The 27,915-nt window shown below is 38.2% G+C and overlaps 1 protein-coding gene across 8 annotated transcripts in view; it reads right to left on the bottom strand.

The window, feature by feature from the left end:
• The window catches only part of GDPD2 (glycerophosphodiester phosphodiesterase domain containing 2), a 223,337-nt gene extending 195,657 nt beyond the window's left edge, over positions 1 to 27,680 (bottom strand). Inside the window, exon 1 of one of the 8 annotated variants that reach the window (XM_053699059.1) lies at positions 27,269 to 27,680. The gene's annotated coding sequence lies outside the window, so the exon portion shown is untranslated. Of the gene's footprint in view, positions 1 to 7,923; positions 7,943 to 9,994; positions 10,065 to 10,350; positions 10,464 to 27,268 lie in introns of those variants that run through there. The other 7 variants (XM_053699062.1, XM_053699061.1, XM_053699060.1 and 4 more) reach the window with 7 other exon arrangements.
• Positions 27,681 to 27,915: the final 235 nt, after the last annotated feature.

The raw sequence follows: 27,915 nt of genomic DNA, 5'->3' as shown, positions 1-27,915 counted from the left end.
TTATCTGCATGGAAGATCAGATAAGGAGAATCACATTGTAAAGCAGATAACTCAAAGACTCTACGAGCCAAGGAAATAGCCATCAAAAAAAGAACTTTCCAAGATAAAAGCTTGATATCTATGGAATGAAGAGGTTCAAACGGAACCCCTTAAAGAACTTTAAGAACCAAATTTAAGCTCCATGGGGGAGCAACAGGTTTAAACACAGGCTTGATTCTAACCAACGCCTGACAAAACGCCTGAACGTCTGGAACATCCGCCAGACGCTTGTGGAAAAGAATAGACAGCGGAGAGTTCTGTCCCTTCAAAGAACTAGCTGATAATCCTTTCTCCAAACCCTCTTGGAGAAAAGATAATATCCTGGGAATCCTAACCTTACTCCATATCTTATGGTAGATTTTCCTGGTAACAGGCTTTCGTGCCTGTATTAAGGTATCAATGACAGACTCGGAGAAGCCACGCTTTGATAAAATCAAGCGTTCAATCTCCATGCAGTCAGTCTCAGAGAAATTAGATTTGGATGATTGAAAGGACCTTGAAGTAGAAGGTCTCGTCTCAAAGGCAGAGTCCAAGGTGGAAAAGATGACATGTCCACTAGGTCTGCATACCAGGTCCTGCGTGGCCACGCAGGCGCTATCAAAATCACTGATGCTCTCTCCTGCTTGATTTTGGCAATCAGTCGAGGGAGCAGAGGAAACGGTGGAAACACGTAAGCCAGGTTGAAAGACCAAGGCGCTGCTAGAGCATCTATCAGCGTCGCTTCCGGGTCCCTGGACCTGGATCCGTAAAAGGGAAGCTTGGCGTTCTGGCGAGATGCCATGAGATCCAGTTCTGGTTTGCCCCAACGATGAATCAATTGAGCAAACACCTCCGGATGGAGTTCCCACTCCCCCGGATGAAAAGTCTGACGACTTAGAAATTCCGCCTCCCAGTTCTCTACACCTGGGATATGGATCGCTGATAGGTGGCAAGAGTGTTTCTCTGCCCAGCGAATTATTTTGGAGACTTCTAACATCACTAAGGAACTCCTTGTTCCCCCTTGATGGTTGATGTAAGCCACAGTCGTGATGTTGTCCGACTGAAATCTGATGAACCTCAGGGTTGTTAACTGAGGCCAAGCCTGAAGAGCATTGAATATTGCCCTCAATTCCAGAATATTTATTGGGAGGAGTTTCTCCTCCTGAGTCCACAGTCCCTGAGCCTTCAGGGAGTTCCAGACTGCACCCCAACCTAGAAGGCTGGCATCTGTCATTACGATTGTCCAATCTGGCCTGCGAAAGGTCATACCTTTGGACAGATGGACCCGAGATAGCCACCAGAGAAGAGAATCTCTGGTCTCTTGATCCAGATTTATTAAAGGAGACAAATCTGTGTAATCCCCATTCCACTGACTGAGCATGCATAATTGCAGCGGTCTGAGATGTAGGCGCGCAAACGGAACTATGTCCATTGCCGCTACCATTAAGCCGATTACCTCCATGCACTGAGCCACCGAAGGGCGCGGAATAGAGTGGAGAACACGGCAAGAATTTAGAAGTTTTGATAACCTTGACTCCGTCAGGTAAATTTTCATCTCTACAGAATCTATCAGAGTCCCTAGGAAGGAGACTCTTGTGAGTGGGGACAGAGAACTCTTCTCCTCGTTCACTTTCCACCCGTGCGACCTCAGAAATGCCAGAACTATGTCCGTATGGGACTTGGCAATTTGGAAATTTGACGCCTGTATCAGGATGTCGTCTAGATAAGGGGCCACTGATATGCCCCGCGGCCTTAGAACCGCCAGAAGCGACCCCAGAACCTTTGTAAAAATTCTTGAGGCTGTAGCTAACCCGAAGGGAAGAGCCACAAACTGGTAATGCCTGTCCAGAAAGGCAAACCTTAGGAACCGATGATGATCTTTGTGTATCGGAATGTGAAGGTAAGCATCCTTTAGATCCACCGTAGTCATATATTGACCCTCCTGGATCATAGGTAGGATTGTCCGAATAGTTTCCATTTTGAATGATGGAACTCTGAGGAATTTGTTTAAGATCTTTAGATCTAAGATTGGCCTGAAGGTTCCCTCTTTTTTGGGAACCACAAACAGATTTGAGTAAAATCCCTGTCCCTGTTCCTCCTTTGGAACTGGATGGATCACTCCCATAATCAGGAGGTCTTGCTCACAGTGTAAGAATGCCTCTTTCTTTATCTGGTTGACAGATAATCGTGAAAGGTGAAATCTCCCTTGTTGAGGAGAAGCCTTGAAGTCCAGAAGATACCCCTGAGATATAATCTCCAACGCCCAGGGATCCTGAACATCTCTTGCCCACGCCTGAGCGAAGAGAGAAAGTCTGCCCCCTACTAGATCCGTTACCGGATAGGGGGCCGTTCCTTCATGCTGTCTTAGAGGCAGCAGCAGCAGGCTTTTTGGCCTGCTTGCCTTTGTTCCAGGACTGGTTAGGTTTCCAGGCCGTCTTGGACTGAGCAAAAGTTCCCTCTTGTTTTGTAGCAGAGGAAGTTGATGCTGCACTTGCCTTGAAGTTTCGAAAGGCACGAAAATTAGACTGTTTGGCCCTTGATTTGGACCTGTCCTGAGGAAGGGCATGACCCTTACCTCCAGTAATGTCAGCAATAATTTCCTTCAACCCAGGCCCGAATAGGGTCTGCCCCTTGAAGGGAATGTTAAGTAGTTTAGACTTTGAGGTCACGTCAGCTGACCAAGATTTAAGCCATAGCGCCCTACGCGCCTGGATGGCAAATCCAGAATTCTTAGCCATTAGTTTAGTCAAATGAACAATGGCATCAGAAACAAAAGAATTAGCTAGCTTAAGTGCTCTAAGCTTGTTAAGTATGTCCTCCAATGGAGTCGTTGTCTGTAAAGCCTCTTCCAGAGACTCAAACCAGAATGCCGCAGCAGCAGTGACAGGAGCAATGCATGCAAGGGGCTGCAGGATAAAACCTTGTTGAATAAACATTTTCTTAAGGTAACCCTCTAATTTGTTATCCATAGGATCTGAAAAAGCACAACTGTCCTTGACAGGGATAGTAGTACGCTTTGCTAAAGTAGAAACTGCTCCCTCCACCTTAGGGACCGTCTGCCATAAGTCCCGTGTGGTGGCGTCTATGGGAAACATTTTTCTAAAAATAGGAGGGGGGGAAAACGGCACACCGGGTCTATCCCACTCTTTATTAGTAATTTCTGTAAACCTTTTAGGTATTGGAAAAACCTCAGTACACACCGGCACTGCAAAGTATTTATCCAGTCTACACAATTTCTCTGGCACTGCAATTGTGTCACAGTCATTCAGAGCAGCTAAAACCTCCCTAAGCAACACACGGAGGTTCTCAAGCTTAGAAATATCAGAATCAGGTTTCCCTGAGTCAGAGATATCCCCCACAGACCGAAGCTCTCCTTCTTCAGCTTCTGCATATTGTGAGGCAGTATCAGACATGGCTCTTAAAGCGTCTGTATGCTCTGTATTACACCTAACACCAGAGCTATCACGCTTTCCTCTAAATTCAGGTAGTCTGGCTAATACCGCTGACAGTGTATTATCCATGACTGCCGCCATATCTTGTAAAGTAATATATGTGCGTCCTAGATGTACTTGGCGCCATTTGAGCGTGAGTCCCTTGAGCGGGAGTCAAAGGGTCTGACATGTGGGGAGAGTTAGTCGGCATAACTTCCCCCTCGCCAGAATCCTCTAGTGATAATTTTTTTTAAAGACAAAAGCTGATCTTTATTGCTTAAAGTGAAATCAATACATTTAGTACACATTCTCATATGGGGTTCCACCATGGCTTCTAAACATAATGAACAAGGAGTTTCCTCTATGTCAGACATGTTTGTACAGACTAGCAATGAGACTAGCAAGCTTGGAAAACACTTTAAATCAAGTTTACAAGCAAATATAAAAAACGGTACTGTGCCTTTAAGAGAAACAAATTTTGTCAAAATTTGAAAAACAGTGAAAAAAGGCAGTAAATCAAACGAAATTTTTACAGTGTATGTAATAGGTTAGCAGAGCATTGCACCCCACTTGCAAATGGATGATTAACCCCTTAATGCCAAAAACGGATAAAAAAAAACGAATTTAAACGTTTTTTAAACAGTCACAACAACTGCCACAGCTCAACTGTGGCCCTACCTTCCTCAAAAAATGACTTTTGAAGCCTTTAGAGCCCTTCAGAGATGTCATATAGTCTGTAATTTTAACTGCGCAAAAAGGCGCTAAAATAGGCCCCTCCCACTCATACTACAACAGTGGAAAGCCTCAGGAAACTGTTTCTAGGCAAAAATCAAGCCAGCCATGTGGAAAAGCTAGGCCCCAATAAGTTTTATCACCAAAGCATATATAAAAACGATTAAACATGCCAGCAAACGTCTTATATTGCCCATTTATAAGAGTATATATCTCTAATAGTAAGCCTGATACTAGTCGCTATTAAATCACTGTATTTAGGCTTAACTTACATTAATCCGGTATCAGCAGCATTTTCTAGCAATTCCATCCCTAGAAAAACTGAAAACTGCACATACCTCATTGCAGGATAACCTGCACGCCATTCTCCCTCTGAAGTTACCTCACTCCTCAGACATATGTGAGAACAGCAGTGGATCTTAGTTACTTCTGCTAAGATCATAGAAAACGCAGGCAGATTCTTCTTCTAAATGCTGCCTGAGATAAAACAGTACAACTCCGGTACCATTTAAAAATAATAAGCTTTTGATTGAAGACAAAACTAACTATATTTAACCACTTTCCTCTTACTACCTCCATCTTTGTTGAGAGTTGCAAGAGAATGACTGGATATGGCAGTTAGGGGAGGAGCTATATAACAGCTCTGCTGTGGGTATCCTCTTGCAACTTCCTGTTGGGAAGGAGAATATCCCACAAGTAATGGATGATCCGTGGACTGGATACACCTTACAAGAGAAAAGAAAAATAGCACTTACCTCCAGACTGCCAGACAGCAAGGCAGTTCACCAGGCTTGAAAGGATTCCTTCCTATCATGGACCTGTAGGCAAAGGAAAAAGACTAAATAAGCTAACATAGTCTTTAACCCAAAAGGGCAGCATCACATCCTGGGAGGCACAGAAGGGATTATACCCCCCAAGTTCCTAAAAGCTTAAAAGCCACCACAGCTCTACTGAAGAGACTGACGTGGAATACAGCTAAAACCCCAAGAATAAAACAAAACAAACTTGCTCTGTTTTAAAAAATAAAAAAAAACTCTTGATTGAAGAATCAGACACCTAAATTTACCACTGCCATGCACTATAATCAAAGAGAATGACTGGGGGTTGTGGGTAAGGGGAGTGGTATTTAACAGCTTTGGCTGTGGTGCTCTTTGCCTCCTCCTGCAGGCCAGGAGGGATATTCCCAATAGTAATTATGATGATCCGTGGACTCACCGTGTCATTAGAAAGAAATCGCATACTCTCACGGTTTTTAAATCGCAGCGATTAATCACGGTTTTAAATTACCTCTGAGGAAGAAGGGTACAAGTGTTTATATCCCTTCAAAACGCGTCAGGATTGTATCTTACCTTATGCTATACTTGCACTGGGTGCATATTTTACAAGCACCGTGTTCCCGCATTTGAGTTAAAGGACATTCTTTTAGTTTTTAATTACCTCATACTATTGAGGTCATTTGATAGCGAAAGAGAGTTCAGTATTGAAAGAAGACACTCCTCCATCTTGCAACCGATACCGGGAAAGAGACCTATCTGTACACTACGCGGCACTTACCTCATGAGATTGAGGTAAAGGAGTGTAAGTAGACTCCCAACGGGAACATTGTGGAACGTGGATCTACCTTTTTACCTGTCTATTAGATTTGCATTATATCCATCTATATATATCTATAGGAGTTTCCATCTGATATTGGACATTCACAAGAATATTTTTGTGTCATATTTGCATTGACATTTCGTTGCATCTTATATTCCAGTTTAGACTTCATCCAATTATTTCAGCGAGCATTTCAGCCATATCCAAGTTACTATTACATTTTGTGTATGGTAGAGTGTTAATGTTATTATTATAATCATTTCTGCTATATATGTTTTTTGTTTTATTATATGAACTAGTTATTACAGCAGTTATGAAGCAACAATACCACTATTAACACTAGCATAAGTATATTGGTAACATTGATCTAATACATCATCTGTTATTTTTACCCTAAAAGTCTAACATGTGTGAAGCTTAAATTTTACATACATTTGCAGGAGTAAAATTACCAATATCATTTATTTACAACATTGTCATCATTTTGTGCTAAACCCTTTTGCTAGCAGCGCTCACATTATCCATACGGTCCTCTTATACCCTCAGCCATATACAGGTATATCCCGCTCATACAGCGGGTTAGGGACTGGAGCCCCGCTGTAAAGTGAAAACCGCCTTAAAGTGAAACAAGGCAGTTTTAGCTTTCTTTTCACTTGCCAGTGTGTTTAAAAACTAAAAACATGTTTTAACTAACTTATATTAGGTGTACAATAGTGCTATGTTTAGTTTAACACTCGCACAGCACAGTATTCAATAAATACTGTACCTGTAAAATAGTGACAATTACTGTAGTACAATTTGCCAGAGTATAGCACTGAGACACAGATTGCACTGTAATGCTGTAAACAGAGTGAACTAAGCATAATAAAATGGTCCCAGTCACTTTTCTTGCAATCTCACGAAGATTACAGCACTGTTTTAAAATCCTTGGAGGTTGAACTTCAGCTCCACAAAGCGCTGTATTAGCGAAGCGCTGTAAAGTGAAGCGCTGTAAAGTGAGGTATACCTGTAACATATTTTATATTGGGATCTTTTCCAGAGTGTTGCGCCATTTGAATATATTCCCTCTCCCTTTTTTCCTTCTTTTATTACATTTTATATCTATCAGGTTAATTGTTCTTGGGGGCACAGTTCACACTGGATAGGCATTCGAAGGCAGCAAGTTCTATACTCTTGTTTAGAATTATTTGTAGGGTGTACCTTCAGCGCCATACCTACACATATCTTTTTGCACACACACATTATATATATATATATATATATATATATATATATATATATATATATATATATATATATATATATATATATATATATATATATATATATATATAAAAAATAACATTTTCTTTTATGTGAAGAACATAGGAATTTAAAGTATTCCTAACGCACCTTTGGCTTTAGCACAAGTGATCTAGAGCAGTGTCGTGTTAGCATGTGAGCGATAACTAATAGTTTTTTTGTTGTGTCCCCGATAAAAAAGTCAATAGGGAGGAGTTAGCACAGTCGTGATATCCGAAGCCTGAAGTTAGCACGCATGATGCTTTTACTTGGTGCTACCTTTCTACTTTTAACTTGTAATATGCATGCTATTTTTTTACTTTGAGAGCAGTCAGTGCACAAGCGGAAAACAAATTCGTGCACCTGGCCCCTTATGTGGAATGGCATTTTTGAATGTAATATCCATTTAAAGGCCATCTAAAGCTGGGTTGTGTGACTAGCACTGCCGATTGGGTTAGCAGCAGAAGTTCTCTGATGCTCCCATACTGTACATTAACCATGTGTTCAACGCTTTTGTGGGGATTAAAAACACAAAGAGTTAGGACAATGCAAGTGATATAATTAAATTCATTTTATCTTTATAAAATCTGGCTCGTTAGTCTGAGACCTGAGTGCTGGAACTGATGGACTTCCATCAGTGCACACCATTTTATTGAAGGAAAGATTTTTGTTTTTAACCCCTTGCCTGCCACAGCAAACCATGGGGACCATCTCTGGCAGCCAAGAGGTTAATACTAAACAACTTTCAAACCTATAAATTATTATTTTAGAGGGGGGGGGGGGAGATAAAAAGGATCACATCCAGGACAGCAAATAACACACAATAGCATCCAATCTATCTTAAATATTTCTTGTGGTTACTTACTTGGTATTCTTCCAACAGTTGTAACAAGAATAAAAACGTCTGCACCTATTTGTTTGCAGACCAAAGTATTCTATTCAATTTCCAAACACAAGACTCTGTCATTGCTTGTGAAACGGAAACCACTCAAAACTTACTTTATAACAACTGGAAATGGGACGGCCAGGTGGTGCAAGGATTAAAGAGATATAAAAGTGCAATATGGCAAGACATGCGCTTTTGTTTTCAGACAAAATGTTTAAAAAAAACAAACATTGTCATATTTGTTGTATTTGTCCAAAAACAAACATCCTTTCAACAAAAGAAAAAAAACCCAGAATGATTGTGCAGTTGAACCAAAACTAAACTATCAGGGTAGGAAAGAATTTTCTGCAGATTTTTTCTGGTCTTGAACATTTAAATTTACATTATTCAATATCAGTTAAACAACGTAGTCACAATTGATTGATTTTGGTGTGTGTCAATAAGTTTGTATGTTTCACTGTTGCTCTTAGCCAGTTCTGAGCTTGTATAAAAAAATAAACAATAAAAATATGTGCTGTCGCTGGCTTATAGCAATAGCACTTGCTACTACTTGAACTTTAAAGTGAATGTCAATTTTGATGCTAAAGTGCCCGGTTTTTAAAAATTGTATTAAAAACAGGGGCACTTTAATTCATCAAAATTTACATTTCACTCCTGTTTTGAAAAAATAAAAAAAAGCTACCTTTTAAAACTTGACAGCCGCTCCAGCTTCCTCCACCCTTCGTAAAGCCTCTTCCTGGGTCTAAAATGAGGAATCCGACTTCCTCCAATCAACAGGAGTGAAATGTAAATTTTGATAAATTAAAGTGCCCCTGTTTTTAATTGAATTTTTAAAAACAGAGCACTTTAGCATCAAAATTTACATTCACTTTAAATGGATAGTAAACACCTTGTAAGTGCAAGTCACTTCTTTTGTCTTGCTATTGAATAAAATATCAGCCAAGTCTAAACATTTTCAAAACTAATCATCTTATTTGCTGCAATTGTTTTAAAATGTTTAATTATACATACTAAAAAGAAAATTGCAATATTATTCATTTTGCCTGATAACTCTCCACTACCCTTTAGGGAAACTTGAGTGCATTCTATAGAATGTAGAACCTTGTCTGCACACCGATCGGTAGATGTGTCCCTAATTGACAAGAATAAAATGACTTTAATGTACTCTTAAAAGGACCAGTAAATAAAGTTGATTTGCATAATCAACAACTGCATAATAAAAAGCCAATGCAATATCACTTAGCGGTAGATTTAACAAGCAGCGGACGCTACAATCTACCCCCGTAGTTTCCAGATCACTGGAAACAGGAGATAAGAAGCAGCGGTCGTAAGACCACTGCTCCTTAACTGGTCCCCCACCTCTGAGGCGGCAGACCGAAATCAGCCCGATCAGATACGATCGGGGTTGATTGACACCCACTGCTAACAGCCGATTAACCGCAAATCTGCAGGGGGCGTCATTGCACAAGCATTTCACTAGAAATGCTTGTGCAATGATAAATGCTGTCAGCGTATGCAGTCGCAATTTATCAATGCCCGTCCGCACAATAATAATTCAGCCCCCTTGTCAAAACTTTAAATTAGTAGATTTTTCTGACAAATTTCAAAGTTATGTCTATTTCCACTCCTCCTGTATCAAGTGACAGCCATCAGCCAATCACAAATGCATATACGTATTCTGTGAATTCTTGCACATGCTCAGTAGGAGCTGGTGACTCAAAACATATAAATATAAAAAGAATGTGCACATTTTGCTAATGGAAGTAAATTGAAAAGTTGTTTAAAATCTCAAGCTCTATCTGAATCATAAAGTTTAATTTTGACTTGAGTGTCCCTTTAAAACACAAGGTTTATAAATATTACCAGCATTAACATTAAATCCTCTTATTAGAGCATTTTCTATTTTCAATACAACAGCCCGTCAAAAAAAAAAATCTCTATATACTTTATTTTCTAAAATATATCATTAACTTTACATTCAGTCATGAATAAAAAATAACATTCTCTAATTCATTAGAGCATGTCATTTTAACACTAGCGACACTCCTACCTGCAAAAGGGGTTAAACACACAGATAAGGTGCCCATCAGGAGCCACTGAAAACTTCAGGTCCCAAGCGGAAATTCCCATTCACCCAATCAGCAGTAATAGTTGCATAGGTGTGAAGTATGACACCCGCTGCTAATTGGGTCAGCAGTTTACACTCCGCAGTTCTCTGCTGCTACTGAGCAGCACTCTAAGTGTTTAAACCCTGTGCGGTGATTAAGCACATAGAGTTGGGGCACCCCTGTGTTAAAATGGCATGATCTAACATTTAATTATTTTAAACTGTTAAAACTAAATCTTATCTATAATCAAAATAAATAAAATTAAAAAAAATATGAAATGAATAACTGTCACACTCACAATGAGCTGCCTGCAACAAACTTTACCACTCCCGTCTTCAGAGTAGCCCAGAAGCAGGTCAAGATTCAGGTGCGTCCCTACTTGACCACATTCTCACATAACCTGCTGGCCTGTTGTTGTGCCCCAAGGATAGTGATGGGCGTGTTTTTTTTTTTTTTTTCTTCATAAAGATGTCTCTACTAGTCTATATAGGACTCAAACATTTTCTAACATGTATGCGAAAGAACTGCAGTTACACAGGTTATCAATATCTTTCTTTTTTTCATAGAAAATGGTCAAGTAAACGTTGTTTAGATTTAGACAGAAACTAACAAGAAGTGCATGATTGTGTATAAATGAGTCTTGGGACTCTACTGCTAACTGGGTGACAGGGGAAACGCACAGAAAAAAACCCTACGTATTTAAACTAGGTTTGTTCAACCATAATTTACCTCTTTCACATTAAGTGCACCCACATTATTATACATTGTTTTTCAGTGAACAAACAGGGCTTTTTTTTTTTACATCAATATTTATTTGTGAACTATAATTTAATATGAATACAATCTATAAATGAGAAATTAAGAAAATGTATTTTTTTTCTAAACACACACTTTTTTATTGTGAATATCATAAGTCTGATTGGTTTTACCGCAGTAAAATAGCCATATTTGTATTCTGCAGCATCCCACAAGTACATCAATAACCCCCATGTGCAGGTTTCATGGGGTTTCAGGAAGTTACAGGGTCAAACATGGGCCTGCCCATTTCAGTCTTCATACATGGAAATTGGACACATTGATCTAAACAGCACTGAAAGGGTTTTATATTTTTTTTGCTTCTACCTAACACTATCTCCCTCAACCCACGCACCAATTCCCACTTCCCGCATACTGATCAGTGTGATCACAGCAATACGCTCTGATGAGCACCTAAAGGGTTAATATATATATTAGAGATTTATATAATTGTTTGGGACACTTTGTAGGAGTGATCTCTCTGCCTCTCTCGTCTCAGATCACACTGAAGAAAGCGAGAGGTAGAGGGAAATGCAGGCAACCAATGATTCCACTGTGACCACATGACAGCACTGATTAGTCCCCGTCTCTGATCCAAGCATAAAAGTTTTATGGGGGGGAGCAGGGGGTTTACAGACGTTAGGATGTTCCATGCCACCCTAACGCCATTAGGTGCAGTGTTTTCAGGACGGCATGGAACGTCCTAATGTCATAAAGAGGTTAAGACAATATATCCATTTGCCAGAGCACTAGAGGGCAGCACTATTTCCTGTCATATAGTGCTCCAGACACCTACCTAGGTTTCTCTTTAACAAAGGATACCATAGGAACAAAGCAAATTTGATAAGTAAACTGGAAACTTTTTGTAAAAAAAATTTGTATGCTCTGTCTGAATCGCAAAAGGAAAATGCTTTGGGTTTTATATCCCTTTAACCATTTCAGAGTCCAGTCTTATTTTGGAAACCTAGGGGCTGTGAGGTTATAGTATTTTCAGCACATCCTGCCGTTTCAATGTATCCATTTTTTTTGTGCACCAATCAGCAGCAGCTCCCACTAGTGTAGGATATGTGCATATTTTTTTTTTCAACAATGGATACCAAGAGAACAAAGCACATTTGAAAATAGAAGTTAATTTAAAAGTGGATTAAAATGACATGCTCTATCTGAATCATGCAAGTTTAATTTTTACTTTCCTATCCCTTTAAAATGTCATGGTTCAGAAAGAGCAGCCTAATTTAAAGGGACACTGTACCCAATTTTTTTCTTTCATGATTCAGATAGAGCATGTAATTTTAAGCAACTTTCTAATTTACTTCTATTATCAATTTTTCTTCATTCTCTTACAATCTTTATTTGAAAAGAAGGCATCTCAGCTAAGGAGCCAGCAAATTGTGGGTTCAGAACCATGGAAAGCACTTGTTTAAAGGTGCTGTCCAATCAGCAAGGACAACCCAGGTTGTTCACCTAAAATGGGCCGGCATCTAAACTTACATTCTTGCTTTTCAAATAAACATACCAAGAAAATGAAGACAATTTGATAATAGGAGTAAATTAGAAAGTTGCTTAAAATTGCATGCTCTATCTGAATCACAAAAGAAATTTTTTGGCTACAGTGTCCCTTTAAGGAACTTTTCCATTTACTTTTCCATTTACTTATTGTTGGCTAAACATATATGTCTCTTGTCACTGACTTACTCAATGCTAGCCCAGATTGTGCAAATTGTTGCTCTGCAGCTGTAGTTAAACAGTTATATTGCACTTTATGTCCCTTTAATGGTTCTACACATATATGTATCACTAAAAAAAAAACTGTCCGTTCCAAAATGTTTTTGATACTTCTGACCAAAACATGCACTTGTGCGAGCCATATAGATAACATTGTGCTCACGCCCAGGGAGTTATTTAAGAGTCAGCACAACACAGTACTAACTGGCTAAAATGCAAGTCAAAAGATAATAAAGTCATGTGATCAGGGGGCTGTCAGGAGATGCTTAGATACAAGGTAATCACAGAGGTAAAAAGTGTATTAATATAACTATTGGTTATGCAAAACTGGGAAATGGGTAATAAATGGATTATCTATATTTTTAAAACAATAAAAATTATATTGTAGACTGTCCCTTTAAGCATTATAAATAAGTAAGGATACCTTTAAAAACAACTAAGACATCCAGAAACATTATGCAGTTAAAAGCACAGTAAAGTAAAAATCATAGTTTAATGATTCAGACAGAGCATGTAATTTAAACTAACTTTTCAATGCTATTATCTAATTTTCCTAGTTCTCTTGGTATTATTTGTTGAAAAGCATACCTAGGAATGCTCAGGAGCAACAATGCACTACTGGGAGCTAGCTGCGGAATGGGGGCTGCACATTTAAAGGGACATGACACCCAAAATGTCTCTTTCTTGATTTAGATAAAGCATAAAATTGTAAACATTTTTCTTATTTACTTCTATGATCAATTTTGCTTTATTCTTGTAATAACCTCTTGAAGGAGCAGCAATGCATTACTGGAGCTAGCTAAACACATCATTAAACCAATAACAAGAGGCATATATGTGCAGGCACCAATTAGCAGCTAGTTTACAGCTCCTGAGCCTATCTAGATATGCTTTTAAACAAAGGATACCAAGAGAATGAAGTACATTAGCTAAACAAGGGAAATTTGAAAAACTGTTTAAAAATGTATGCTCCATCTAAATCATGAAAGAAATTTTTGGGTTTCATGTCCCTTTAAGTCTCTTTGTCATTAGCGCACCTGCGTTCAGCTAGCTCCAGAAGTGCATTGCTGCTCCTTCAACAAACAACAGCAAAATAATGAAGCTAATTTGTCAACTGAAGTAAATTAAAAAGTTGTTTAAATTGTTTGCTCTGCCCAAAACATGAAAGAAAATTTTCTCTTTAATAATATGCTGCTGGTCAAACCTAAGTAAACTATGGAGATAGTGAGAACGCCATCAATCCATGGCTCAACAAATACCAGATGTGATGGGGCCTAGGAACAACGCCTAGTGCCTGGTAAAATGTCACTAAGGATAACGGTGGTTCCAGTCCATAAAATGTGGGCATTCAAAACATTCACCACAAAGCTTAAAATTAGTAGGGGGGTACCGGTGGGTAATATTCTACTACTTATTCCTTCCAGATTTTTAACCCACATCTCCATCTGTTACCACTCGCCTTGCTTTGCATTGTGCAACAGACAAATGGGTAAAAATTATGTGAACATGCAAACCCTGAGCAGCTGGCATCTGAGGTTTCAGGGTGTTACAGTAATGAATGGCACCCCCAGATCTGCCATAAAATCATCACTACATTAGAGAAAATGGGTCTGTGAAGATATTTTGCCAAACAACGCCCCACTTTTTAAGTCAAATCTTTTTACATTATAGTTTTCTGTGGCAGGAATAAGAATATACTTCAGATTAAAAAGACCGGAAACGCTTTGAGATTGTAATATAAAATGGCTGAACACAGTGGAACAGTGTACCATAAAACAGTTTTTCCCCTTAATGTGTTTCCAATTACTTTTTATATCAGCTGCAAAGTATAACATTTATTAAATGCTTATTTAGGTTTATTTTTTATATGAAATAGTTTGATTTGTTATTTTAAACCAAACCCATTAAAAAGGGTTGATCTTGCAGGAAAATCAGATTTTCTTATTTTATCGCTTTCTGTACATAAACATACTTATTTGTATTATCTCTGTCAGTACACCAAAGCCCAATACTTAGGGGCCAATTATCTAAAGGTCTCTGGGCTGGCGAGATTATTTCAAGTCAATGTAAAGTTTGAGGAATGTGTGCCCGGTTTTTAATAATCCTATTAAAAACATGGGTACTTTCATTCATCAAACTTTAAATAACACTGCTTTTGTTAAAATACTTACCTTTTCTTTCTGCAAGCCTCTCCAGCCCGTCGCAAGACTCTTCTTACGTCAGGAATTAAGATTCCGGCATTCTCCAATCACTGCTTCCCCCCTGGGGGAATCATTACCTAAAGCAACGCCGTGATTGGTGGAAGGCCGGATTCGTCATTTCTGACGTCAGCAGAGGCTTACGACGGGCGGAGAAAGCACTGGAGCGGCTTGCAGAAAGAAAAGGTAAGAATTTTTTAACAAGCAGTGTAATTTAAAGTTTGATGAATGAAAGTGCCCATGTTTTTAATAGGATTATTAAAAGCCGGGCACTGATTATACAAAATTGACATTCACTTTAAGAATGCACGCCAGTCCTATAAACCCCTTTTTACCCTGAAAACTGGGTGTCTTGCTAAGGGGTGTATACTACATTTCCGCATGGGAAGTTGCCTATGTTACAAAAGTGCACAATATAATTTGTAATATAAAAATCATACAAAAGGAATAATTAAAATGATTCACACAAAAATACACAGGGAGGGAAAAAATTGTTTAGTTTAGTTGCATCAAAATCGTATTTTATTAAAAATGTAAAATGTATATGTAAATTACACAGAAATTAATCGTATTAAATATGCACAGCAGAAATTGTAATTTAAGTACACGAGAACTGCAAAAAAAATGCATAGAAATTCGAATTTATAAGTACAAAATACAATGCGTAATAATTGTTTTTTGGATAATGGGCTGAACATGGACATTCCCGTGGCCGGACTTTTAGCCGACAGACACTTGGCCGACGGACACTTGGCCGACGGACACTTGGCCGACGGACACTTGGCCGACGGACACTTGGCCGACGGACACTTGGCCGACGGACACTTGGCCGACGGACACTTGGCCGAAACACAAGTGGCTGTCACATAACAGTCCGGCCACGAGATAGATTTGATAGATAGATAGATACATAGATTAGATAGATAGATCAATAGATGCAATAGATACAATAGATAGATAGATTTGATAGATAGATAGTTTCCCAGACAGAGAATTACAAAACGTGCGGCCTAGGACCCATGGTAAGGTTCCCAGAGGCAGTTGCGGCGCCCGAGGCTCTGATGAGAACAGAACAGAGCACTCTGGAACGTATCTGCCCTCGGCCGAAATCGGAACATTCTTTAGCTTTCTGTCTGTCAGCCAAATGTCCGTCGGCCAAATGTCCGTCTGCCAAATGTCCTTCTGCATTTTGTCAGAGCACCGGACATTCCATAGGGGTATATGACATTTTCTTTCAAATCCTAGCGTAATTCTCTAAACAATTCTGCCTTGCAGTTCCAGACATCCCAACTCTCCCGGAAGGTCCGGGAGTCTCCCGCATTGAAAAAGCTGCTCCCTGACACCTGCAAATGAAACACAATCTTACAGAAATAGCGGTACCAGAGAAAATCAAATGTGTGCCTGCAATTTTCATTTCTACCTCTAGGTGTCACTGTTCCGTTATAGCTCAATGTAAATAGTTACTACTTTCCTCTCTAGACTTTTTCCCTCCTTCCTGATCTCTACTCTACTCTAGCAGACAGCAGCTGACCTGATAATATAGGTGAGATGTGCAGGCTTCCATACCTCTCTATTGTGCAGGCTCCCATACCTCTCTATTGTGCAGGCTCCCATACCTCTCTATTGTGCAGGCTCCTATACCTCTCTATTGTGCAGGCTCCCATACCTCTCTATTGTGCAGGCTCCTATACCTCTCTATTGTGCAGGCTCCCATACCTCTCTATTGTGCAGGCTCCCATACCTCTCTATTGTGCAGGCTCCCATATTCTTAAGAGGTCAGGTGGCCGTGGAGCAACCTATGCCTGTAACAGAGGGGAGGGTGTCTTGTAATGGTGAGAGAAAGGTAATCAAAACATGATGTTTTCTAGTTCTGTTTTACAATTTCTGCCATAAGCTGTAAAAAGTGTGGATAAATATATATATATATATATATATATATATATATATATATATATATATATATATATATATATATATATATATATATATATATATAATTTGGTCAGGTAACAATTTAAAGGGACATTAAACTACCTTTTTTTTTTGGAGGGGGAGGGGTTGCACAGTAGCTGGTGAAGCCACCTCCCTGAAATGAGTTTTTGCAGGTTGGGATGTCTGCAGTTCTCACTGTTTTGTATCTCAAAATACTTAAAGTGAATGTAAAGTTGAATGAATGAATGAGTGCCTGTTTTTTTAAATACTATTAAAAACAGGGGAACTTTTCATTCATAAAGACAATAAACAGTCAGTAGTATCTGGCTCAAGATAGGGGGTGCTGTGTTGATCTACAGCAATAATACATTCAAATAAGGAAAAATGAAAGTATAATACATTCAGATGAATATGTACATATTTGTGGTTGGAATTAACCTAAAAAACACTGACTTATATAAGTATATTGTTGATTATTGACCACCTATAGAAACAAATTTAGGTGTAAATCACGGTATAGAACACAATGAACATATACTTTAGAGAATCTTAATAAGTCTCTAGGTATAACTTTACACTTGTAGCAGGTGGTCCAACTGATATAATTCAGGGAAACCCAGGATTTGATAGAAGGCTGCACTCTCCTCACATATAGATGTTACGATGTCTAGAGAAATAATGGAAACAAGAGAGGCGCTTGTGTGTACCAGTAACACAATTGAGATGTCGCAGTAACAGACCCTAACCAGGGTACTCACATTTATGAACAGCACTTAGACAGTGCTATTAGACATGGGCTGAATGTTTTACCGCAACCCAGCTCACTGTACTTCTGACTGGAAACAGGGGAAGTGTGAAGAAGACAAGAGAGGCGCCTGTGTGTGCTAGTAGTGTGATAGAGTGATCATAAGATGTAAACCCTAATCAGGGTACTCACATTTAAGAGGAGCACTTAGTGCTATTAGACGCAGGCTGTATAGTTGGCAGCAACCCAGCTTACTGTTCACCTCGATAACCAAAGTACTGGAACACTGGGACCCCAATATTGAAGAAATGTGGTAGGAGTGAAATAATTTCAGCAGCAAATGATTACTGCAGAAAATAACTCACTATGGAAGTGATTGGTGTGTACAAGGCTAATAAGGTTCCAATTGTAGAGTGCTAGCAACCCCCCTTTAACAATATGCAACGCGTTTTTCAGCGTGTCAGAACGCTGTTTCATCAGGCATAAAATCTAGGCTGTTGATGGCCTTTAAATATACAAGCCTTACCAATCATAATGAACACAAATAACAAACACCTGGGTAACCACTCCCTCTAGAGGTAGTCCCCAGCAAATTGACCCTTTGTCGGTAATGCATACTTCATTGTTCTAAATAAGATAAATAAATACCGATATATAGGAAAATTAATTATTTTTATTATCTGTTATCTAAGATGTATCAATACCAAAACATGTTGGTATTGATGATGATGTAGTGAAGAGTAATTGTAGACCATATATTTGCACTATGCTGTTTGTGATATAAATACCTATATTCAATGATTATTAGAAGGACTAGCTTGTTATCGATGTTTGAGGACGGATCATATTCATCACTGTGAGTGCGCAGAGGGGACGGCAAGTGTAACTCTCACTTCTATCGATCTAAGGATTGTGTAACATGTTGATGTTAAAAATACCTATTAGGTTATCAGACATATGTTCTCCGTTAGAATATGCAAAATGATATATTTTTCTCCATGTGAGTGTGGGGGAGTAGAGATGGGGCTGCCGATATTGAACCAATAATAAGAGGTGTAGGTTGTGGCAAAGCGCCCAATAGGTCATTAAATATGGGGCAGTCTTGCTAAAGTCTGTGTCACTGTGACATAGTGAAGGGCGGGACAGTCTGGTCAAAATTAAACTTTCATGATTCAGATAGGGCATGCAATTTTAAACAACTTTCCAATTTACTTCTATTATCAAATTTGCTCAATTCTTTAGATATCCTTTGTTCAAGAAATAGCAATGCACATGTGTGAGCCAATCACACAAGGCCTCTATGTGCAGCAACCAATCAGCAGCTACTGAGCATATCTAGATATGCTTTTCAGCAAGTGATATCAAGAGAATGAATCAAATTAGATAATAGAAGTAAATTAGAAAGTTGTTTAAAATGACATGCTCTTTCTAAATCACGAAAGAAAAAAATTGGGTTTCATGTCCCTTTAAGATTCGGACGCACTATCAAAACTAAGTGTATACAATAGATATAGGTCTCTGTTAAAAAGTGTAGGATAATATAATAGCTGATTGTGGACCAATTGAAAAGAAATGTCAGTTATAGAAAGGCATCCTTTAGATCATTGTGAAAATGGCGGTCCTGCTGGATCCTATGTCACTCTGAGATAATGGGGTCGGAGTCCATAACTCGATCAATCTATCAAAGTAAAGGGGAGGAAATTTACTATCGGCTTGGTCCACTACCATAAATGTATGTATTTAATCGAAAAAAGTGCTAGGTGATGTGTGTATCTTAACACAACAATGTGATGTCTAAAATATGAATGAAAATAAAAGGTTATGTAAGTTGTACTTTACAAAAATAGGATTCATTTTGGTCCATTGCCATATATGTGTGTGTAAATAGAGAAAGTGCTAGGTGATGTGATATCATTGGACATAATGGGAATACAATTAAAAAATAAGAGTTATGCGAGTGGTGATTTTAATCTAAAAAGGGCCGATTGGAGGATGCATCTAATAGCTATATAGACTACTGATGCGGGAGTGTGAGAGTATGTGGATATAGTGACTCTTTTGTGACAGGAAATAGGAATGTTTGAGTGTGATAAGAGATGCTAAATGCACAATAGTAGTGACGACCTAATATGTGTCATCTGACATCCATTAACAAAAATTAACTTGGTAAATTAAATAAAAAATTAAAAAATTACAAAAAGTCACAATAATGGAGAGATGAAGTTGTTACTTCTTGTATTTTCTCTAAATAAATATATATATATATATATATACACACATTGTAACTGAAGTGATAACCTATGGAGACTAAGGGTATATCGTAATTTATATGAGAGTAACATATTGAGACTATTATGAATCTAAAAAATTCCTCAAGTATTCCTAAATCACAATATATGCTAACGATGTTATTGTTGTTTTGACATAATCCTAGTTCTACAAGAATCTTGATGAAGATCGAAGTGGAATTGAGGGGAGAGTAACATCAACGCTAGCTCCTGGTATAAGTGACATTAGCTCAATTATGGTAGTAAGTGTGGATAGATGAGTATATATTGGTCCCAATTGATATAATTATGTGGCACTGGTAATTCTGAATGTAAGCAAGGGATATGTGGTATAGAGGGGGGACGAATATGGGAAAAAGAGATAAGAATGTAATTTGGATTGTAAATCAGAAGGGATCATAATTACCAAAATACTCACAATAATAATAATAAATAATAATAATTGTAATTGTTACAAGTAATCCGAAATCACAACAAAAAATTCCACAGCAATGGGCTTATATAGATGTGGATTTCTTCAAATGCTGATGGTCAGTACATAAAGAACAGACCATCAAATAAAAATTAATACAATGAAGTATACAAACCCCACATCCAGTGTACAGAAAAAGACAAAAAGACAGAGAGTGTGATGTGTCAATTGAATGCAGCAGAATCAATAACTTTGTTCAAACCTGTTGGAAAAAGAGACTGGAACTTAAAGATCCAGAATGTTTCTCTCTGTCTTAATTTAGTATATCTATATATATTATGTGATGAGGGAATATGTTCCATGGAGTGATCTTGAAACTACAAGGTTCACCATAGTGGTTATAAAACAAAACAATGAGAAGTGATCCCAGATTTTGCTGGAAAAGGCAAAAATGTTCTTTTCTCCCAGCTGACCTTGTTGTCTATATTGTAGAATGAGGAAGCTGGCTGGGAGTGTGCTTAGAGCATATTACAACAGTTAAAGTGTCAGTAAACATTAAAAATAATGTTATATAATTCTGCACATAGTGCAGAATTATATAACATTATATTAGCGCAAACTTTATAAAACATAATATTCCCTTTTTGAATTTTTTAAAACAACAGCTGTTTTTACACACCAGCTCTCTGTGCTCTGCTGAGCAAGTCTGTTTTATTCACACAGCGCATCGACCAGCTGTATAGTCACAGCCGGCCCGACCGCGCCATTATACACAGTGCAGCTCACTCCTGCTGTCAGACAGAGCAGGAGCGACCTGCACTTAGTGCTATGGCGCGGTCGGGTTGGGCTGTGACTATACAGCTGGTCCGATGCGCTGTGTGAATAAAACAGACCCGCTCAGCAGAGCACAGAGAGCGGGTGTGTAAAACAGCTGTTTTCAAAAATTCAAAAAGGGAATATTATGTTTTATAAAGTTTGCGCTAATATAATGTTATATAATTCTGCACTATATTATTTTTCCACTTAAAATTGAACTTTTACTAGTTATAGTTAAAAAGGCAGCAGAAATAGAAGTTGTATCTAGCGTGCCAGAAAAATAGTTAAAACACAACTCTGTAACTGTGACTTGTATAAAGTACTTCAATGTTGCTGATTTTAGGTTGTCTATCACATATGTGGAATAGGGGAAAAATCAACGATATTAGGTCAATATAAGAGCCTCTAATTAGGAACTGTGCCCTGTATTGCCCTACATTAGGGTAGAAAAGCCACTTTTTTTTTACACTACATATGCTATATATCCCTTCCCCATCCTTCCCACAATATGCCCCAAATGTTACAACAACAAATAAAAATATCAATTAGTAAATAGTCTGAAATGCAGTTAAAATAAACACGAAGCCCCTGACGCGGGTTCGCATTCACTTATACGCTTTCTCAGAGGGGCCACAGGCAAAATCAGCTATTTAAAATGATGAAATAGAGGTAGAGAAGTGATTTGTAAACAATTTTACCGTAATACACACCAGCAGGTAAATGGATCATTCAGAACAAATTAAAGGGAGAAAAATGTAGGGTGCACTGTCCCTTAAACTCTGAAAATTAAGAATTTTCTAATTCTAAAAAATGGTAGTGCACGTGGCAGGCTTCTCAAGACTTGTATGTTTTAAATAGTTCCAAAAATATTGCTATAAGTTATGGATATTTACAAAAACACTTTAATAAATATGATTTTTGGAGTGTGGGGCAGATGGTTAGTTTCCTATAACTCTAATTACTTTATTTATGTATTTATTTTTTAAGATTTGCTTTCTTTCAATAAAGTGCTAAAATAAACTAATATACAGGGTTTTAAAGAGATGTGAAACCCAAATTTTTCTTTCAGAATTTAGTTAGAGCATACAATTATTTAAAAAAAATCCCATTTACGTCTTATCAAATAGCTTTGTGCATTTTGTAACCTTTGTTGAAACGCAGGTACGTAGGCTCAGGAGCATGTACATGTCTAAAGCGCCATACGGCAGCAGTTTTGTAAGAATGCTAGCTGCCCACCGAGTGCTCAAAAATATTCTTGCAGAACTGTTCCAATATAGTCCCTCCAGGCACGTGCCCACTACCTATCTATATATTCTCTTCAACAAATACATTGAGAACAAAGTAAACTTGATAATAGTGAATTGAAAACTTTTGTTAAATTTGTATGGTCTCTCTCTCTGAAAGAAAAAGAAAAAAAAAAAAAAAAAAAAGTGTTTCATGTCCATTTTTAACCAAAGAATAACACAAATGAATATAAAAACATACACAAAGATAAAATGGCTTAAGAAATTGTTGACCACAATTCTGGCTTCACCCTTTTTGATGTATCATACTTGCCGTGGCTCCTTCCAAAAAAAAAAAAAAATCTGGTTCCTCAGCTTTATATAAACATTTCTTAACAGATATCTATATAGTCACGCCATACTTACTTCTAAACACAAGAAAATGGGTATTTAGCAGGCAATGGTTCAAATATTGAAATATAAATAATACAAACAATATGGAAAATTGCAGAATGACAAAGTTATAGGTAGGACAAGTAATAAAGCCACTTTTATAGAATTAGAGTGGACAGACTGGCTGATCCTACATCATCTAATATTGGAACACTTTCAAAATAGAAAAATGCTGTTTCTACAAAGCCACTAAATTTGACAGAGGAGGAGCAGCCCAGCCTTTTTTACATTTTTCTTCCAAAGCTCTTGAATTACTACTTACGCCCCTGGCTTTATTAAACTAGTCAGACTTGTCTGAAAGCATTTGTTACATGATTTGATAAGGCATGTGTTAGACAGAACATGCCCTCCTCATGTGTGTGAGAGCCCCTCAGCTACAGTTACTATGGAAGACGCTCCAAATCCTAGATTTTATAGTTGATTCAATACTTTTTGTATTAGCTATTTAGAACTTTGTTTTAGCTTCATAGGATAAAAGATTGTTTGATAATCTAAATCACTGATCATAAGGGAGTCTCTCTCATGCATCCACACAAAGAGGGTGTAGGTCTCCTATGTGTTTGTGAGATACAGAATGAGGTATGTCACAGACTAAGGTAACCCACGTGTGTGTGAGCACTGACAGAGATGTGCAGACACAGATACAAGATGATTCTATTAAATGGACATGAAATTCAAAATATTTCCTTTTATGATTCAGATAGAGCACACATAAAAAATGTAAGTAATTATTTTATCAAATGTTCTTAATTCACTTGGTATCCTTTGATAAAGGAGCTGTAATGCACTACTGGGAGCTAGCTGAACACATAAGATGAGCTAAGGACAAGAGGCATATACACTATTTGGCCTAAAGTATGTGGACACCTGACCATCAACACCTATTTGAGCTTGTTGGTTGGACATCCCATTCCAACACTATGGGCATTAATATGGAGCTGCCTAGCCTCCCCACTTTGCAGCATACTTTGTCATAAAAGCCTTCCTCAAAATTGTTGCCACAGATTTGGAAGTACCCAATTGTCTAAAATGTCTTTGCATATTGTAGCATTAAAAGGGACATTGAACCCAATTTTTTTTCTTCCGTGATTCAGATAGAGCATGCAATTTTAAGCAACTTTCTAATTTACTACTATGATCACATTTTCTTCATTCTCTTGGTATCTTAATTTGAATAGCAAGAATGTAAGTTTAGATGCCGGCCCATTTTTTGTGAACAACCTGGGTTGTTCTTGCTGATTGGTGGATACATTCACCCACCAATAAACAAGTGCTGTCCAGCGTTCTGAACTAAAACTTGGCTGGCTCCTTAGCTTAGATGCCTTCTTTTTCAAATAAAGATAGCATAGAGAACAAAGAACATTTGATAATAGGAGTAAATTAGAAGGTTGCTTAAAATTGCATGCTCTATCTGAAACACGAAAGGAAACATTTGGGTTCAGTGTCCCTTTAAGATGACATTTCACTGGAACTAAGGGGCCTAGCCCAAACACTGAAAAATAGCCCCAGATCATTATCTCTCAACCACTAAACTTTACAATAAGCACTAGGGATGCACCGAAATTTAGTCCGGCAACATTTTCGGCCAAAAATGTGCCTTTCCCATTTCGGATTTTATGACACTTGCCTGTAGAGCCATATAGTTACTTGTAACGGATCCTCCTGTCAGTGTGTTACAAGGCTCATACGTATATTTACCCTTATCTGGCTTCCTGTCAGTGTGTACAAGGCTCATACGTATATTTACCCTTATCTGGCTCCCTGTCTAACCGTGACTTTATTTGAAAAAGCAGCTCTTTGAGTCCTGCACAATGAGTTGCTTTTACAAATAAAGTCACATGTTAGACATGGAGCCAGATAAGGGTAAATATACGTATGAGCCTTGTACACACTGACAGGAGGATCCGTTACAAGTAACTATATGGCTCTACAGGCAAGTGTCATAAAAGTCACCTGACACGGCAAGATTACCGACTACTGTGTATAACTGACGGGCTGCATCGTGGTGTCAGTACTAGCAGTTGTCACCTCCTCCTGAGTACTGCACAACGAGCTGCTTTTCCAATAAAGTCACAGCCAGCCAGGGAGCCAGATAAGAGTAAATATATGCAACATGTACGAGCCGTTTGCACACTGAGAGAACTGTAATTGTTTGGGCTACAAGCCACAAGCAGTGCACTGGTAATACGATCTCCTGCATTCCTCTATGTGCCTCAGTACGATGCCTTAATGCTTAACCCTATGCTGCCTGTGTGTACCTCAGTGCAATTAGTAATAATTTAGGATTGTGTCAAATGTTTAAAAGTGTGTGTGTGTGTGTGTGTGTGTGTGTGTGTATATTAGATTCTTAAGACTGCCCCATAATGAAGCATGGTTAATTCTCCAGAGAACATTTCCATTGCTCCAGAGTCCAGTTTGTGACGTGATTTACACCACTTCAGCTGACACTTGGCTTTGCACTTGTTGCTATGAGTCTTATGTGCAGCTGCTCGGCCACGGAAACCCATATCATGAAGCTCCCGGGACACAGTTGTTGTGCGAATGCTGATCCAGAGGCAGTTTGGTACTCTGTAGTGAGTGATATTTTTTACAGGCTTCAGCACTCGGCAGCTCTGCGAGTTTGAGTGGTCTACCACTTATAGGTCCTAGACGCTTTCACTTTACAATAACAGCACTTACAGTTCACGAGGCAGATCTAGTAGGGCAGAAATTTTACAAACTGACTTGTGGCAAAGGTGGCATCCTATGCTATGTTTACAGTCATTGTAGTGCCAATGTTTAAGGAGATTTCATAGCTATGTGCTGGATTTTATGCACCTGTTAGCAATGGGACACCTGAAATTCAATAATAAGTAGGGGTGTCCACATACTTTTGGCCATATATTTGCAGTCAATCAACTCAGCAGCCTAGCTCTCAAAAGTGCACTGCTTCTCATGAGCCTACCTAGGTATGCTTCTCAACAAATTATACCAAGAGAATAAAGCAAATTAGATAAGGAAATTGAAAAGTTGTTTAAAATTGCATGCTCTATCTGAATAATGAAAGTTTTATTTTCACTTTATAAGGCCAAACTAAATAAATTCAATCATAGAAATTACAGCTTTTCTGACATCTTACACCCTTTAATGTATATCTTATCGTTGTTATTGAAACAGTAACAACATAAAAACTATATTTCTCAGAATGCCTCCAAATTTTGGTAGTAAACATTATTTTCATCCAAATTATTGTGCCCTTTTTCCTTTTTTTATTCACTTATATTTGCATAAAAACTTTATCCATTACAATATGCATTTAATATTGCTTTAATTTGCTATAAATGTTAACAAGTGCGCCAATCAACCACCAATATTTAAAGGGATATGAAACCCCAAAATGTTCATTCATGGTTTAGATAAGCATAACATTTAAAAAAAAATTAAAAAAATTCAATTTACTTCGATTGTCTAATTTGCTTCATTTTAATATCCTTTGTTGAAAAGCATACCTAGGTAGGCTCAAGAGCTAAGAGCTAGCTGCTGATTGGTGGCTGCACATATATGCCTGCTATTGGCGTCCTGGTGTGTTCAGCTAGCTCACAGCATTGTGCTCCTTTAATTAAAGGATACAAAGAGAATGAAGCAAAATTGATTATAGAAGTAAACTGAAAAGTGTTTAACATAGCATGCTATAATCAGGGGTGCTCAACCTTATTTACTGCTATATCAATTTCCGTCATTCTCTTGGAATCTTTTGTTGGAAAGGCATGGGTGTTTGCTTAGGGAGCCGCCCATTTCTGTAGCACTATGTATTTGGCAGTAGTTATTGCAAGATGTTATCCATTTACAAGAGCACTAGATGGCAGCAATATTATCCTACCAGTAGTGCTCCAGATAACTACCTAGGTATCTCTTCAACCCTGAATATCATGGGAATTAAGCAAATTTGATAATCAAAGTAAATTTAAAAACTTTTTTTTAAATTGTATGCTCTAATCTGAAACCCTAGAGAAATGTCTGTTTCATATCGTTAACAGATAGATCAAGTTGTAGTAGAGATATCCTGAAAACGTACCACATTAGGTACCTATGGATCAATCACTGTCATGGTATATAATTCCCAAATATCTCGCCATAGCAACAACAAAAAGTACCCGGCCAAGACTTGCCTATATCTTCTTCAATATACCCCAACAGCAAACAGTTTTTTCTTTTCAAATCAAAATACTGTAGATAATATATTCAATGACCAATTTACACATATGCACCAGCTGCTGTCAATCACCCAGAGAAAACCTAATAATGCCTGACACTCTGCCATCCAGACACTAAGCAAGGTGACCGCACAAACTCAAATATCCATCAGCACACTTCAGATCTCTCTCCTTTATATTACAAATAAGTGATACCCTCTGCAGATTGCTCTCTGTGAAATAGAACTAATTTCCTCATGCATTCCCCACCCCCTCTCTTTACACCATAACTAGCGCTTCCCCGCACGTTTCTCAGCCCTCATGATACAGATCAAAATAATTACCCCCGCCCAAACACCAACAATTAACCCTTTATTCAAACTTATCCCCAGCTCTGGTTATAATTGCCATTCCCCCGCATGCACTAGCTCCACGTATACAAATTAAACTCCCTCACCACATACGTGCCCCATAGCTAACAAATGACTTCACCATGCAGCCGCATGTACCGAGGATCTCCTTGCACTTCTCAGATGCGCGACCACAATTCACCTTATGATCCGCTTCAGCTGTAGTATTCGATCTCCTCCTTCCCTAGTCAGGTCTTGATGATAGTTCTGACCTAACTTTTCTTCCCAGCCCCTTTATAAAGCACAATGCGCTCTTTCGCAGTCAGGGACATCCTTTACTTATTTTCATTAGCGTCTTCCTCCATCAAATGTTTTGTTTGTTTTTTTTGCTTCACTTTTCCTCAATATATTTTCCTTCCTCCTTAACAGTGGTTTAGCTAAGTTTACTCTCTTTATTCTTTGATCCTACCTTTCCTGCCCTACTCTCTCGTTTTACTTGAAATAAAGGTACCAAGTCAATGTTCTTCGTAGCGGCTGAGTGTGGTATGCAAGGCGAAGTTATCACTGAGTATGGAGTGTACCCCCACACTCTATTCCGTAGATATATGTCTCATTATATGAACTGTTACATGATTATTTATTTTAATTGAATAAATAACCTTGTGTATATAGTAATTATATATATATATATATATATATATATATTGATATATATATGATATATATATATATAGTTTTTGTGTAATATGCCCAT

Source organism: Bombina bombina, chromosome 1, assembly GCF_027579735.1.
Source record: "Bombina bombina isolate aBomBom1 chromosome 1, aBomBom1.pri, whole genome shotgun sequence".
In the NCBI taxonomy this organism is placed as follows: domain Eukaryota; kingdom Metazoa; phylum Chordata; class Amphibia; order Anura; family Bombinatoridae; genus Bombina; species Bombina bombina.
Note: the sequence above shows the minus strand (reverse complement) of the source record. Positions and strands in the feature narration are given on the sequence as shown.